Source organism: Pagrus major, chromosome 11 (assembly GCF_040436345.1).
Source record: "Pagrus major chromosome 11, Pma_NU_1.0".
Classification (NCBI taxonomy): domain Eukaryota; kingdom Metazoa; phylum Chordata; class Actinopteri; order Spariformes; family Sparidae; genus Pagrus; species Pagrus major.
This window is the reverse complement of record NC_133225.1, coordinates 13,230,203-13,248,124: the sequence shown is the minus strand read 5'-3', so window position 1 is coordinate 13,248,124 and position 17,922 is coordinate 13,230,203.

The window sequence follows — 17,922 nt, the reverse complement described above, 5'->3', positions numbered from 1 at the left end:
TGGGGACTATACATTTTAATTATGTGTAATCTGTGTGAACTAAGGTTTGATTTTGCAGTCTAAGGTTTGTTTGTGTAGTCCTGCTTTAAGATAAGGACCATTTTGCCAAACAGTGGAATTTCATAATTAAGTATTTCATTGTAATTAGGTACGACAATCAATTGGCTTATCTTAATCTTAATTAAAAGTGAAGGAAAGTACACAATCAAGTTCAACAGAAAATAAAAACAAAGTGCAGCGATTGATACTGTATGTACTCAATGTAGTAATATGCAAACAGTTTTTCCTCTTTCAAGTATTCTCTCTCTCTCTCTGACTCGCTCTCTCCCCCGAAGGATACAAACAGCCATTGTGCAGCCCGTCTCTTTAATGGAGTCCCAGACATAACCTTATCAGGACACATAATCTTTATGGGACATTTCTCAAATTCCCTGCTCTGACATCAGAATAAAAGTGGGAGGCATGCTAATTACTCAACACCCACAAGCCAAATTACCCGAGGTGAAGGGGAAAGAGTCACCGAGAGAAGAAAGGAGGTCACGGGGTAAAGACAGAGAGATTGTGTGTGAGATACGTGAACAACGTTGAGAGAGAGGGAGAGAAGATGAGAAGTCAGGAAGTCAGTATATCCTATCAGAGATTCTATTGTTTCTGCTATTAATAATGTATGAATAAATGTCAGGCGGTACGCATTCGATTAGTATAATTATACACCCAGGGCTATACAATTTCATGGGACAGCAGAATAAGTAGATACAGCACACAAGTATAAAAGCTGGTGTATGTGTGTGTGTGTGTGTGTGTGTGTGTGTGTGTGTATGGTTCAGAGCCAAAGCATCACTGTAATTATGACAAATGGCTGCAACTGAGTCCATTCAGACGCCTCGCTGCATGGCACAAGCTGTACAGTAGTACGCCATTATCACTGGACAAGAAGCACCGCAAGTCGCATATACATGTTAACGTTTGTAGGAGGCGTTAATCCAAAATATTTAACCCCGGGGTGCTCTAATGCGAAAATTAAACGACACTCGATGTGACTGAAGTCATATCAAAGCCGGCACACTGTGCGGGCTCCCTGGATTCAAGAAACGTCAAAAAACGACACTGTCAAGAGCAAATTATTGTGTCAGCTCTTTCACCGGGGGGGACTATTGTTTCCAGTGTTGTGACAAACATATTCAAGGATTGAGCTTGATTCCAGGCACCATCCCAACAGTCTTATTTCGATGCCAAGTTAATACAGATGGCAAGTGACACCAGAGGAGGGAAAATGCTAAGGATAGCTGATTAAGTGAAACTTCAGTGTGAGCTTTGAATGTCCCGTATCATATTTATTTTCAGGGCAGATTTTCAGCTACAGTACTTTGATTTTGGATGTCTCAAACTATCCAGTGCTGAAGCACCTCTATTCACCTCTCTGAATGTTTTAGCTCCTGTGTCTTTCAGGCCCCCACCTGAAAGGCCTAGTCTGCTCTGATTAGTCATCTCTCACAGGCCTGAGCAGGCACCATCCATCCTGTTTCCACATGAGCTCTGAGGGGGAATACAGAGCTGCAGCACTGGACAATATGAGAAAACTGATGTGTTTATTGAGCACTAAAGCTTGTAAACCTATTCTAGTAGTAACACAAAATGAAATGAAAATGAGCAAAATATATCTCCTTTAATTCATCAACATTATTACTATAGCGCCTTGACTTGCTTTATAATGAACAAAAGACATGGATTTTACTTTAAATCCCCCAACCACTCTGACTAGTTTTTGTTTCCTCTTAATGAAACAGGATTCCTGAACTAACCACCGTGCTCCATTCGCCTCAACAGGATTTACACAGACTTGTTAATTTGTCTGTTTCCACAGCTCCAGATCAATTTGATTGTGGGTGTTTAGGTAGGTAATTTCCTAAACAAAGCCATTACAAGATCATTTAGCTGCCGAAAAAGGTGGGAGGGAGTTGGGTGTGGAGGGTGCTGCGTCTCCCTGGACCCCATCGACGCCCACCTCAGAATGATCTCCACTGTGGCCAACACGCATAACTTAGATAACAAATCATCAGCCAATCAATGATGTCTAGTGTCTTTAATAAAGCCCTAATGAGGACTGATGCTGTTCTGATACCGAGTCAACTCACAGAGGCTTAAAAGAGAAGAAGAAAAGGTTTGAAGGCAGGGAAGAGATGAGAGGAAGTGAATGCTGGTTATACAGAGATAGTGACCCTCTGCTGCTGAGGTCTGGATACTTTGCATGCAAATAAAACACCTCGTCGTCAAACGAAGGCGCTAATATGCTCTGAAATGCTTTTGTCACTTATTAGGTTGCCACGGCTCTCGCTTTCTTTTCCCTCAGTCTCTCTACCTTTTCTGTTTCACCATCTTGTTACGCCTCGGATCCTCTCTTGCTCGCCCCTGTCTTGTTGATGTGTACGCTCTCAGTGTGTTTTCATTACACAGCCATGAGGTAGTTGCACTAAAAATTGGACGGTTGAAAGAAAAACCCAAGATTATGCATGTCCTAGATATAGGGAAAATGGTAATGAAATAGAGCAGCATTAATGGGGACACTGTGGTGGTTGGGGTATTTATGATTAAAATATTTAACAGAGGGGCTGTCAAGTATTATATAGAGGTACAGCAATAGTCTGATATAATCCCTTTTCACACTGGTCGTCCCGATTCAAAAAGCCTGCATAGAGGAAGAATGAATTCAAACATGGTCTATATCCACTCAAATCCTTTTATCGGCGTCCTACAAGGCAAATTGTATTTTATGTTCACCAAAAATGATGATGCCTCTATAGAATTTGCAGGTTTTTCACATATTAAAGCTGAACAAATCAGTATTTTTAGATTAACAATGGATCGCATTACAACCGGTATGTGAAAGGAGACAGTCTACATAATATCCCACAGAGATCTATTGTGCACTTTACGATCTATAGTGTTTTACCCTCTTTCTGCCCATTGTTCAGATGTTTGGCCTGCACCTTGACTGTCCTGGTTCACTCTCACTGCTCTCATGACACATTGAGAGGCTTAAGAGCCAGATATTCAAAAAACAGAGCTATTATTGGACTGAGCATTTGATTTAAATTCACCAGATGTCCCAATATGCAATTCCAAATAAATGCTAATGTTGCTCTTTGTCAGCTGGAGACAACTGGAGACAAGTTTTCCATATCAACTTTATGTCGGTGTTGTTTTCACAGCTTGTTGCGCTCCCAATTTAATCAATTAAACAGGTTGTTGGCATTGTGTCTGTGATTGATCGTAGTTACACAATGATCCGTATGGCGTTTGAAATATTCTCTCAGGCATTGTTTGTCCTTGAGGAAGCTATATTGGCAGTAGAAGATGACATAGTAGTACCAGAGCGTCGTCCTGATTCAATTCAATTCAGTTTCCAATAAAGCTCCGTAAAAAGAGATAATACTGGACGGGAGCCAACAACAACCTGAAGGGTTTCAAGCTCTAACATCCTCTGTTTTTTTTAGGGAGACACACTAAAACCACCAATAGACATTGAACTTGATCCAAACACTTAATAACTTTTTAAGAGGAATTAATGTTCAAAGAAATACTACTTTGCCGCAGGCACGCGGGGCTGAGCTCTGCTTTTATTGTTCTACATCGCCGAGATGACCTTCAGAGTCGTGTACATGAGACTGTGCAGGTACATGGGAAAGTATTTTAAGTAAGCAGTGGAGGATTTTATGATTGTTCCATTTTCTTTATGTGGATTTAAAGACACCCCATAGATTTCCCAGAGACTGGCCTAATTGTCATATTAGTAAGTGAGGAGAGGCTGCTTTATGGAGTGTGTGGAATCAATGACAGGTGATAGCTTGATGCCACTTGGATCTCCTTCAATCAGCAATAGCATAAGACACTGTGCGCGGCGTGGATGTGAGGAGAAAAGACACTAAAAAATAAGACGTAAAAAAGAAGGCTGGGAGGCAGGATTTAAGGCAAAGATGGGAATGAACTCAGTGGCTATAAAAAAACAGAGATTGCAAGAATGGGGAGAGAACATGGTAGGAAAATGACAAAAATAATGCACCGCATGGAGTGATGAAGAGAAACAGAGGTGAAAGAGAGACAAGCGAGGCATTCAAACGGAGAGGGGGAGTCACACCGGACATAAAGAGAGTGAAGCCAAAGAATGTCCGGAATGGGAGAAACAGAAAGACAAAGAAACAGAAGAGAGGAAGAGCAGAGAGCCAATAGTACACTAGCAATGCCAGATTTATCTCCGTAGTGAGCCAAGAGGACCTTGTGGGAAGAACCTCCTGGCTTTCTACTGGCCTGGTTTGCAGCTTATCTAAAGGGATGACATTTTTCTATTTCTCTTTATGTGTAGAAAACTGCGTCCCCCAGGGGTCAAGATTTGGAGCATTGATGTTCAGTCTGTACATGTTGCCTCAAGCGATCATAAATCATATACATAAAACATAACTATGCTGATGACACACAGTACATACCTATCATACAGTACACATAAAGTAGCTGTCTTTGTCCCCTGGAGACCTCAACCCTCTTAAGTCACTGGTTGAATGCATTAAAAACGGAAAGAACTCGATGTCCCACAACTTCCTGCAACCCAACAAAGACAAACCAAATTGTTGTTAATGCTGCTGAGCCTCCGTGGCAGGAAACGTGGAAGTACAGTACCACAAAGGTCATAAATCATATGTCTTTTAACTTCTTAACTATATGTATGGGTTATGGGTATCTACTGAAGTTAGCATGCTAACCAGCTAGCCCTGGGCCCAAACACGCCTTTCTCCTGGCGGTCCAAAGCTTCTGCAATAGCAGTGCTAAGACTCCCCCAGTAGTCCAGCAAGCCGCATGGCTAACTTAACCAATGAGCTAATGGCAGCTATAGTCAGAACAGAACACAGTTAGCAGCAGTTAGCAGTTACCTCAAACATGTTGCCTCTTCTTTGTTGGAGTACCAATTTAACAGGTGGCCAATTCTTACATATTGCACCTTTAATGAAAACACAGGATTATGGTTAATGAAAATATCTAAAAAGGGAACGCCTTTTGTGGCTCCAACTTATTCAAAATGCCACTGCGAACGTGTTTCATCACATCACACCTGTGACTCATCATACATTTCTGTGTTGGTTCCAAACAAATTCCAGAGTTGATTACAACATTTTACTTGTTGTCTATGAAGCCCTATACGTCCTCGTTCCTGCCATATGCGTACATCCTTCGTCGTCTGGCGCAGTCCCTCCGGTTGTTCCAAGGGCACAACGAAAAGTTAACAACGCAGGTTTTTAGCTGCTGAGATACTGTGCCAGATTTCATTATATTTGTTTCGACATTAACATTGTTAAAAGGCAGGCTGAGAACATTTGTTTTCCCCCGGTGCATTTGACTAGTTTTGCTGTGTTTGTGTATAAAAACTGCATCTGATTGTTCCCGTTGTTTGTACGTTGCATCTCCCCTACAGAAAAATATCCTATATGAATAAAGATTTGCTTTGCTTTTCTGATTTCACCGCCTAAATCTGCTCTGCCGATGCCAGACTCCTCTTAACCTCTTTCCGAACTCCCAGACATAGATGTACATACACATAAGCACATGCACTATAAACTCCACACTCAACAAAACAGCTAACACACACATCTCCTCTGGGCTTTGTGCCTTCACTTAAGCCAAACCACAGTCTTCCCCCTCTATCTCTCTCAGGCCTAATGCGAAAACGATGTAGGAATCCCCTCTACTAGAGCGAAATGCACAGATAATTTCTTCCCTTTGCTTTGAGACTTGAGTGACCTCAGGTCTGTTTACTCGATATTTGCATCGCCACGAAATCTTGGAGCCTCAATAACATCGCACATATTTAAAGAGAGAGAGGGGAGGGAGAACGAAGAAGGTCGAGAGAGAGAGAGAAAAAGATGGGGGAGCGCGCAGTAAATGAGAAATGAAGAGTGACCTTTGAGCGCAGAAACAATTTTCCCATGCACACAGCATGGATTTATGTAGGGGGAGATATGTGCAGCATGTGCAGTCAGACAAGACATATCTATAACACTCGTCTTTTATCAGAATCAGACCATGAGAACGTGTCCTCTGTCTCTGCTACCTGACAGTGAGGACATCGGTTAGTACAGTATCTTCTTTACACAGCACCATGTGTCTAATAGATATATAATTTCAGGGGATTTAAAGGTTGGTGCCGGAATAAGATAATCTCTGACTCGTTCTCTCTGCAGTGCGTGCGCTCCCATTAACAGGCGAGAGGTAGCCCGACTAAAGAGCGCAGGATGACAGAGCAGTAATGTAATACCTGTAATAGCTTATTGTTGATGAATGGATATCTTTGGGTATTACTGGAGCTCTCGCCGGAGTTGTGTCACTATCATTAACCTTCACAGTCCTCAAAATTACAGCTGCCGAGACGCCAGGAGACAGAGGAGCTGTAGTCGAGATCTAGATGGCGTACAACAAAGATTTTGCAGCACCGCCTGACAGCGTCTGCCAGAATCTGCAGGTTAATTGTAGGTCTGTGTTTCAGGAGGAAGACTCTCCAAGAAGGAGTTCTGAGATAAATCTTTTATTCTCTGTACCCGCACATATCTTTTATTTCTCTACCCTCCATGTTACTTCTTTCATTTTTCAGGCTTCAGCATGCCTCACCAGACAAGGAGAAACATCAAGTCACATCACAACACTGGAGATAGTCTGACCTTTGGCTTCCCACCAGTTTACAACCATCATTAGCAGGGCAGGGATCAGGGGGGCCAAGGCCATAAATCAAACTCAAACCATCCATGTAGGGGGAACCCAGCTACACTGCAGTAGAAATAAAAAGAAAACACACTCCGAGACTGACAGGAGGCTAAAAGCAACTCCATCCATCATTGGCTGGAAGCTCCATAAAGCCAGTAAAGGAAAACACACAAGGCGATAATCTCCAGCATGGTTATAAATAATACAGAAACCTTGCTAATGGCAATAAAAGCTCCTGCAGCATGACAGAAACCCTCTTGATGTGATTATTCTGCTAAAATTTCCCCAAGGACATGTATTATCTTGCATAAATACTCAGGAGTAACTCAATAGGGCAATATGTTCCCATCCAGAGACTGTTTGCCCTTTTTGCTTGAGAATCAGGAGGAAAGGTGGATTTATTGTAATGGCAACAAGTGACTGTCAGTGGGGCCACGAGGTTGGGTGGCGGTCAGAAATAGAACATTTTGGGGGAAAGTGGAGGGCAATGAAAAATGAAAACAAGCTCTTCAGGCTGTTTTGCTTTTCTCTGCATGATAGTACAACTACTGATGGTCTGATGAATAGTTCTGCTACTAGAAGGTATTGAAAAAAACAGGAGGGGAATGCTAATGACCTGCTGATTATGAGTCATTCTCACAGAGTAAACAACAACAATAAGTGATTCGACTGCAAAGCGCTTTTCACCTTGATATTTTTATCCTGGTTTTCAGCCTTCTTAAAATAATGAGCCCTGATGGGAAAAAAAACTGCGATGTATTTAGAGCGGAGTGAATCATCGCTGTTAGGAATGTGATACCAATATGGTGCTGTAGTGGTGAATAAATGCTTCGAAAAACATGCCGTATTTAATATCGACAGTATTGCTCATTTAACATCACACATACATGTTCTTGTTAGAAGTCCTACCCCTCTGTGATCGAATACAGTTGCTTTCCAGCCCAGTCTGCAGGATATAATGAGCAGTTTTTTGCAAACCACGGATGCGTCCAAGGTTGACTATCTACCAGACGCGTTATATCACATTCACATTATATGCTTATTAGCCACAGAGGTTGCAAACAAGGCTGCCAAATGGCTGACTGCAGTTGGAGTCACACCACTGGATATTTTCAAGGACACCTGCGGACATTGTGGTGAAAAAACAGGCAATTTTTCTAACCAGAGCATCAGTGCAGTAAATACAAAATGAAACCGAAAAAGACGTACATTCGCAACATAAAGAAGCTTGTGGCTCTCATGTAGAGGCAGAAATTTGCTTTTTTGCAGAGAGTCGGATGAAACGATAGATACCCCTCTCACGTTTATATGCTATATGCCTGGCTGTATCCCTAAGGTAATAAAAAAAATCAGCCAATAAGCACCTTTAAAGCTAGCTAAAATAACAAACTGTGGTTTTTACAGGGTTACATGTGGACTATCTCTTAGCCGGGAGCGCTTTCTTCCTGAGGTCCATGTCGTCACTGTGAGTTTGCCAGGCAACCAGCAGCGACGTCAGGAAGTCTAGAAACAAACAAGCTAAAACATGTTAATGTATAAGCTTAAGTGGCGCTGGAGGGCAGATTCGATGCTGTTTTTCTTCCTGTTTCCAATCTTTATGCTTGGGTAAGCTACCCGGCTGCTGGCTGTAGCTTCATACCGCATCTAACAGACAGATATGAAAGTAGTGCAGTAGTAGTAGTAGACCCACTCATATGACCCACAGGAAGAAAGCTTATGAAAAATCATATCCCAAAATCTGTAACAGCCTCGAGGAAAAAGCCTGGTCTCTTAAACACAACGCAAAGTGGGTGAACGAGACAATTGCGAGGTCAGATTGTACAATACACAGATACAGTTGGATAATACGTGTGCGATGTGTGAAAGGGCGGCTTGAAATTGTCTAAGTGATTCTTTTACAGAGCAGAAAAGAGCCGTCAGGAGAGGCAGAAGGAACACAGAGGTCTGTATACATTTTAGACTTCACAACAGCATCCCTGCATGCTAATGGTGTTTACCTTCCCGTCCTCTATCTTCCCTCCCTGCACAGTGCGTGAAACTCAAATAAAGCCACTGCTCGGGTGTCTACTGTCAAGATTGGCCTATTAAATGCAAAGTCGACGCCGTGGCTATATTAGTGGATATAGTAGCAAAAATGAACATGTCGCTCAGCTTTGTCCAGATTTTTTTTATTCACGGTGGCAAATCTCACAGGAACATCATCTTGTCAAGCTCGACACTGTGAACGCCCCCATCATAAACAGTATCTAAAAGCAATTTTCTCTTTCCCAGGAGAGACAGGGAGGCTCGGTATCTCCTCCCAGCGGAAGTCCGACGAAGGATAGAAAAGTGTAGCTGCAATTTCACGCGGACGGTCACTTAAGCATGCGCCCGGGCTCGCAGATGTGCATGCCCGCTTGCACCCAAACATCCTAGACTCACACGTGCACCCTCTCCTCTTCCCTCACCCCCAAACCAGCCACCTGCTCGTCCAATTTCCTCCGATAAACTCCACCTGCATCACTTTCAATGCGAGTTCACACACTACAGTAAGTCTGGGTTCCCTTCTTTCTTTGCTTTATCTCTCCCAGCTGCTTTGAATGTCACATCTCGTGTGGCGTACGGACACACTGCCGTGTCAATCAACAGACGTCTCCGGTTGGCGACTGTGCACACGAGGCAGCTGCGAACAAAGATGTGTGCCGAGCAGTAGATCCAAACAAACAGAAACGGAAATAAACACACACACACACACACACACACACACACACACACACACACACACACATACACACTATCATTGCATTGCAGGCATAACTCCCAGGCCTGGCTGTGTGCAAGTTTGATCCCTCTCACCGTGTCTGAGAGGCATGTTAATCAGTGGAGGAGGCTGCCAGCTCAGCCATATATGTCTCTATCTTTGTTGCTCTCACTCCTTCTGTCTCTGTCTCTCTGCTTCTATCTGCGTCTTTTCTCTCCAATCTGTCGTCGCTCTTCGTCATAACGCTGCTTCTCCACCTCTACCTCGTTGCATTTATCTCCTCTCCTTCTCCCCCTGTTCTTGCACAAGCTTTCATCCCATCACAGCAAATCATGTCTTTCTTTTTTGCCCCTACATTTTAATGCACCCCTCCCTCCTCCTCCTCCTCCTCCTCCTCGAGGTTAGACGGATGGGATTTAAGACACTAAAGACTGGATGGTTTATTTAGAAGTGCTCAGGGAAGACATCTCACTTTTACCCTGCAGCCTGACATTTCATTGCCCTCTTCTTCCCCCCCACTCTTGCTGTCACCCCCCTCCTCCTCTCCGCTGCAATGAGGCTTTGGGATCTGTTTGTGCCTGTGTTAAAGTGGATTTGGTTATGGTGCCTGGATCAGGGTGGGTGGCTGTGGGATGCTGGATGAGTTTCACAGGAAGAGTTCTGAAGAACGAGCTTTGAGAGCTGAAGGGCAGAGAGACAGAGGACGGTAAAGACGAGAGTCTTGTGCGAGGAGAGATATAGCGGTTATGTGTTTACAGCGACGCTTCCTAAGGAGATTTCCACCCGAGCACTAAGTCATGAGGTGGGGGAGTGAAGAGAGGTGGTCATCTCTGTGCAGACAGCGATAACAATGGTGAGACAGATGACGAGGGAGTGGAGCGAAGAGGAGGGACGGAAAAGGGGAAACTAGAAGAGATGGAGAACATGAAGACGTGTGGTGAGCGCATTGAATTTAAAGAGAAGAGCACGCCCATTCAGTGGCTCCACATGTGTAGAGTGCCAGCACAAAGGAGGCCTTTTAGCTTTATTAAACAATGGTGCAAGGCCAGGAGACACAAATTAAAAGAGATGTTGCTTCCTTGACCTGAATAGACCCGGGCAGACGCTCAAAGACGACGTGTCATGGCTAACAGCTTCTTTTCTTCAATTTACCCCACAAGGCTCTCGTGCTCGGCCTCCATCCGTCGTGCCGCACTTAAAAATAAATGCATTCACATGACACACTTCAGAGATAACATCTCAATGGGGGTGTTCTCTGCTCAGTCACCCAGTAACATCAATTCCTATTTGCATAAAACGGGCTCAAGCTCGAGCCTCCTCGGCCAGGATCGTGGGGATGTTCAACAATGTCATTTAGTACCTGGCATCTCATGGAGCGGATCAAATCAATAAAAGCCATTTCCCTCGGAAGTCAATGGCCCCCGCTCTGGTTGTCAAGTTAATTCAATAAAACCAGAGAGGAAACAAGGAGCGTGGAGGAATATGTTGGTGAGCTCTCACTTATATGACACGGGAACTAACACGAGAGACGGCGCGCAGGTAAGGCATGCAGGACAGTCTTGGTATTGATTGCGGCGGCTGGAGTACGATACGTGCTCAAGGATATGTGAGGTTGAAGGGCTGTTCTCTCTGTGTTACCTGTCATGAAGTCAGTGGAGAGGAATGGAGCAGCTCATCTGGGCCTTTTAAATCCCACATAACAAAAAGAAGAATGAAACACACAGCTCCATCAGGCCTCTCTCACATCTCCCCATTAAAGCATCGGTATAGTACACAGGGTCTTTGTGCTCCTTCCACTCCGGCAGATTGGTGGCTACAGACATTATTTGTTCTCTGAATAACAGGGTAAGTGGCTCGTCCATTGATTGGTCTATCTCCGGGCTTTTGAGCAACAGGGTAAAACGCCGCAGAGCCAAACAGACAGGAGACTAACCCCCTACTGTGGCTGTTGACAGAGGCTGCCATTAAAAAACACTGAGAAGAGGACAAACAACGAGGCGGCGAGGAAAAATGCCCGGCTTGGTTTCACCACAATTTGTCCGTCAACACTCTCATCCTGCTCGAATATGCACACAAACACTCTAGTTTTAAGTTCACTCCAAAAAAGATAAGACACTTCAGGGAATAGTCCAATTTCGCACGAAAGGAAAATTCTTCCTTTGGATACTCTTACAGAGTTGTATCCTCAATCTGTGTCGTTCAATGAGTTCCAGGAGCTGCTTCGTGATGGAGCCATTTTCGTCCATGAAACCAGCTTGGTCCACACTTTCCAGGAGTGACTCTGAACTGCCCTGAGAGAATGTAAATGTGATGTATTCAGAATGTGTAGGCGGACTCACCGAAAGCTGTGGTACAGTAACAAACCCCTCGAAAACACAACATGGCCTCAGGATGCACTTCTTTCTGGACAACAGTGGCTACTGTCAGTGGAGAAACTGGTATCGCTGCATTTTGGGCTTGTATAGAAAGTCAAGTCCCTGCTGTCTGACTGTGATTAACACAAATACAGCAAGAGACGGTCCTGTCATCGGTTGTTATCGAGGAAAAAATACATTTGTTTTTAATGGTTCCATCCTGCCCTCTCAGGAAGTCATCTCACACTGGGAAAAAACAAAACCCCCCGTGGGGAACTAAGTGAATGGAGCCAAGGCTGTGATTCACATGGCGGCCATTTTCCTCCAAATCCTGCTCAGGGTGGGAAACTTGAATGCTGGTATAATTTACAGCTGCGGTGTTCAAGGTTGCAAGTCATTTACGTTTGGTAATCTGACAAGTTTTTGTCATGTTACAGCTTCCCAACTGATCACCACCTGAAAGGATGATGGATAGTGAAAATCTGGAGGCACGTTCGGCCATATTTCAAGGTAAAACAGCATTTTTGATAACTCGTTAGCCAACAACTCCCTAGCTAACATTAACGTGTGACTACATCCTGTGTTTCACTTCCAGTTTGGACAAATGTCTCCAACTTGTGTGTTGATATTTCTGAAGTGATTTACACATTTCCTAATCAAACTGCATCAACAGTTTTGTATCAAACATTAACGTTAGCTAGAATGTGGTTGAATGCTAACGTTAGCTGTTGTCTAATGGAAGCTAATCGTTTCAAACCTGTGGTTTTTACCTTGAAATATGGTCCAATGTCCCTCAGGACTACACTACCAGTTGTCTTTCAAGTTGCTAATCAATCAAAAAATGGTGAAATGAAAACAACTTGACTTGAACACAGCAGTACAACATTCAATCTTCAGAGGAAAATGGCCACCGTGCAAATGCAGTTCAACACGCTATATGATGGTACAAATGCCTGATATATAAGTGACATATGATGGCAACAAGTAATCCACAAATTAGTTGGAACTGCATAATGTAGGCTGTGGGTTTATTTTCAGCTGGTCAGAGAACAGCAGGTAGCAGCAGCTGATGTTCATGCTGCACATGTTCTCGTTCCCGCCTGAACATACACTACGAGCGCCATGAGGTGACGTTTAACATTTATGTTTCTGTCGGTTGACAATTAATCTGCCGTCAAACTGTTATAAAATAATTCACTCTGCTGCTAAACTCTTGATGCTTTGCCACACTGTGGGCAGTTATCTGCAGCGATATCAAAAGAAAACCACAGAGAAATAAAACAAATTACAAAGTGGCAGCTGTTCAGTTAGGATGGATTAGTCCAAGTAAAACCATGCACAAAAAGATTATTTTAAAAAATGAATAAATAAAACGTAGCGTCCGATCATTGTTAACACTGTGAGAAGAAGCCTAAAGATTTTGGCACGCGTGAATGTAGAGAGCATGTGTTGTTCTGTTAGTGCACATGGCAATTAGAAGTGAAGCAATGCTCCGGGCCTGGATTGATCCTGCAACAACAACCTGCCTGTTTATTGACAGATCTCCGGGGTTTCACTGCTGCACACATGCCCCGAGGCCACTTCATCGGGCCCCAGCTCTCTCTCTGTGTCACTCTCTCTCCCATGCCCCCTGTTCTTTGTGACCATGTGAGAAACAGCGCTGTTCAATATTCCCTCGCCAATGTCAGGCTTGGTTTTCCTATCAACAAAGAGGTCCAGCCTCAGAGCACGGGGGCTGTTATTATTTAAGTCTAGCGCTGGCATAACAGTTTGATTAAGATCTACCTTGCCTCTGGAGCTATGGGTTTGACTCCTTTCAAATTTAATGCAACGTCTGAACATAACTCAGTGCATTAATATGATGTGCAAATTGCATTTCTGACACAAACAAAAGGCAATATTCAAAGTGTGTTTCAGAAATGAAACACAGACTGTGTGAGACTCAAATCCAACTGAGCCAGGAGTCGTCAGATGATCAGTTTACAGCAGTTTAACCAGATTATCTAAATTGGAAGTGAACAAAAGTCAGTGGTAAGGGAGGTCCAAGTTGAAACTTAAAAGTTTTCATTTTCTCTTTTTGAAATACGTTTGGCTAACCTGAGAATTCGTCTGACCCAGGAGCAGCCGAACCTTTTCCCATGTGGGGCCAAACTTAAACTTAATAAAGAGCCATTGGCCAAAGGCAAACACCTATTGTAATTGTATTGTTAAGATGCATGATGGTACTAGGATCCCAAGATCCCTTAATTGTATCACAAAAAATCATTATTATAACCCCTTTTTACAAGCATCTGGCAGGCTGAATTGAACCATATAGCAGGCCAGCTTTGGGCAGCCCTGGTCTAATGTCCACAGTGTAAGTTTATAATTTCCTTTATAGCACTTATAGTACTAGCTGAGCCAAGTACAAATACACTGACATTTTTAAAATTTAGTATGAGGATTAAGCACACATTTTTTGATTATTTCACTTTGTCTATCAATTAAGGCATCATATACTATAAATGTGAAATAATAAATGTTGATTTTGATGTTGATGATTTTGTGTTGCCACCTTGAACAGAAAAAAAACAATTATAGTCATTATTAATGGGCTACACTTGTATTTACACATTCCTGAACCAAACACAATATAAAACATGATTATAATCTATATCTTCTTGTGTTCCTTCTGCAGCCGTCACTGTTTATTTGTATCTGAACTCCAGTTTTATGGTGCTGTGATGCAACGATGCTATCGTAAAAAAAAAAAATGATGGTAAAAACCATAATAATAAGAAACAATTTGTACTAAACTGGAACGGAGTGCGGTGATATCACGTCGTGACTCCTAGCATACCAAATGTGCATTGTAATGAGCACTGATGAAGCAGAGATGAAGACATACGGTAGCTCTGTTTACACAGGACTCAAGTCCTACTCAGCCAAACATTCTCCATCTGCAGCCAACATGGTCACGGAAACACCAGGTTCAGCTGAACGACAGCTGTCAAGCCCGAAAACCCTTATCGAAAAAGCAAAAAGAAAATGAGAGAATTGATGAGAGGTGAGGATGGAGATGACAAAGGTAAAAAGGAAGGAAGTAGAAAGTGCGAACAAAGACCGAGGGGAAAGAGAGGTAAGCTCAGTGTAAGAGAAAGAGCGCATAAATGAATTTTAGAGTCGGGCAGAGATGACACGGGGAGATAAAAACGAAAAATAGAGGGTTGGATTGGAACGGCTGGAGACAAATGGAAAGATAGTGGAAAGGCAGCCTCGCCAGCAGTGTGGTAATGCCTTGCTCTCTCGCTGAAACAGTTTGGCTCATGACAAGATAAGGACAGCCATCACAACCTGAGCCTCCATTTTTACTCATCCCGAGTGGCGACTGAATAACACTCCTCCAACTCTCTTTTTTTCACCACATCTTCTATCAGGAGCTGCCGTTGTTTGAATCACACACATACACACACCGAACACACAAACACAGACAGACGCAAATGATTAGCCGTTACAGTGGCATTAAATGGAATTTAAAGAGCGTTGCAAAAGGACAGACACAGTTCATCAATTGAGCGCTCCTGAATTAGACTGCTGGCTTTATGAGTCTGAGGCCGTAATGGCTGCTTCATTACTCTTTCTTTTCTCTCTCTCTTCTTACATTACAGACTTCTGACCGCAGAGGAGAGGACTGGACTAGACTAGACTGTTTAAGGCTATATGTCAAAGCCTCTCTGAGCTTTGAAATGGCTGCCCAGTGCTAATCAGAATGAGTCATGCTGTGGGAAATCTGTCTGAGATGAAAAAAGAAAAGAAAAAAGTGACGGCACGGAGGCACAAAGGGATGAAGGAAGTAGCACCAGAGGTTTTAAATAAGCAAACATTCAGCTATTTAGTTGTTCATTAACCTCTCCACCCCTCGCTGTTTGCTTGTTCATTTCTTTCCTGTGCATTTCCTCCTCTTTATGATTTGCTCTCGCTCTCCCTCCTCATAGTCAAGCCATGCTGCATCCCTCAATGTCAACGGGCACTATGGCAACAAGACATAGACTCCGACAAAGTCTCAGTTAATGTGGGAATCAACATGTGAGTCTGACTGTCTCTCTCTCTGAACACATTCATTTTCCATCATATACGCACAAATTAAGCAGCACAAAGAAATTAATCTGCTTGTCTTTGCGAAAACATACGGTGCTAGGGGCTTGGTGATGTAGTGACTACACGCAGGGTTACATGGTGAACTAGTAAACCAGGAGTTAGCCGGCTCGGTCGGCGGAAGTCCGAGCACACATGTTCTATGGGCCACACAACGCGGAAGATCCAGGTAAGTCGAGCCATTTTGGCTTCAAAACGCAAAAGCTTTCATAGCAATGAATGGGGCTCCGCTTCCAACGCTGTGTCCAGATTTAATGTAATGTAATTGTAAATTAATGTAGCTTCTTTACGTTTTCTCTGTACTGTGCTGGTTATTTCCTTTCATCTGGGTTTGAACATTGTTGGAAACATTTGGGATAATGTAAGTACAGAACTCAACAAAATATCTGGCAAAGGTCTAGTCATTTCTTTTTAGATAATTGAATACAGAATTAATACATATTATGTCTTTAAATAAAACCAGCCTGCACAATACAGCTAATAAACTGTGATCCACAAGCTTTGTTAGCTCGGTCGCTAATGACCAGTTCCTGTCTCCAGAAACCAAACCTCTCTTGTGGAGCAGTTTATACTTCAGAGAGAGTTTAAATAACTCTAATGTATGACAGCTTCTTTTGTATTTGCCTCTCCGGCTCTCTTTCTCTCAAAGGTCAACACTGTTGTTCAACAACAGAAAAAAGTACTCCACAAGTGAATCAATCGATTCACTAAAATGAATTGATTTTACCCCAAAACTTGGTGTGACCAGGCCTTTATTCAGAGGTTAATTAATATATATCCGAACATTATGTTTCTACATTTTTATTTAACATTATAGAGTTTACCCACTGCTCAAGATTGTGATGATATTATAGAAATCAATATTAAAATGACTTGTTCTTGTTACAGTGTTTGTTTGCCCTATTAATTCAATGTAGAAATCAGGTTATGTCAACCTTTATTGCTCCATTGTACAAATGACTTTTGACACATTCAATTTCACACAAAGGCTGGTCAATATATCTCGTGTTATGCTATGAAGCAGGGAAACATGTACAAAGTCAGAAGAGAATAAGTCAACCTTTGTATATTCAGCTCCCATCAGCTTTTTTCTCCAGATACGAACCGCTGTCTAGCCAGAGCCGACGTCGGCCTCAGGGTATGTTTCCCTGTGAATGCATCCACTCAAAGTATCGTAGCTGCTAATGATAGCAAACTTCCCACGCAGAAGTTGAGCTCTCTCATCATACAATGAAACTTATCTGAGAGGATGTGAAAACAAACAGAGCGCAAAAAAAGCCAAGAGTCAGAGCATTTTCATTTTGATTTTTAGAGAGCAAAGGCTGTGCGCCTGTGAAGACAGCAAAACACTGAGGGCCAAAATCCATAACCAATCACAAGTAAAGCAGGAAGTTAGGCTCTGATTGAAGTTGCTCTTTGCTGCAGTGGCTGGTTGACTCGTCGAGCTGAGCTTCAGCTCCCCAGAGGGACCGAGGAGGCTGCCTCATTTATTCTCAAGCCATGATGAGTGAAGCGCTTTGAAGGAGGTTTGAGTAATGAGGGCAATGCCATGTAACCTGGCAAGTTGCTACACAAGAGCATGCCAAGAAAACAGAGCTGCTGTCTTGGGGGGGAGAGACCGTGAGGCAGAGGATGCTTAGAACGCACAAAACATTTGCTCGCGTGATACCGAAATATGTTTGGTTTTAGCTTCCAGTGGTGTTAATATGCAGTCGCTGCTGAAAGCGCAGAGCTGACCAGATGTTTGGATGCATTTTCTATTAGCTGGTCTTCCTGTAAGTGGGAGGGGAGCTGGTTAGTCCAAAAGCACCAGATGCTGTTTATAGTGATCAAAGATTGCAAAAAAGAAACAAGACGAGGAGACAGGTTGGACATATAGGGAGGCTCAGATTTTCTGTTCCAGCATCAACCCGTCTTGATTTGATCAAACGCAGGCAAGTGACACTGACG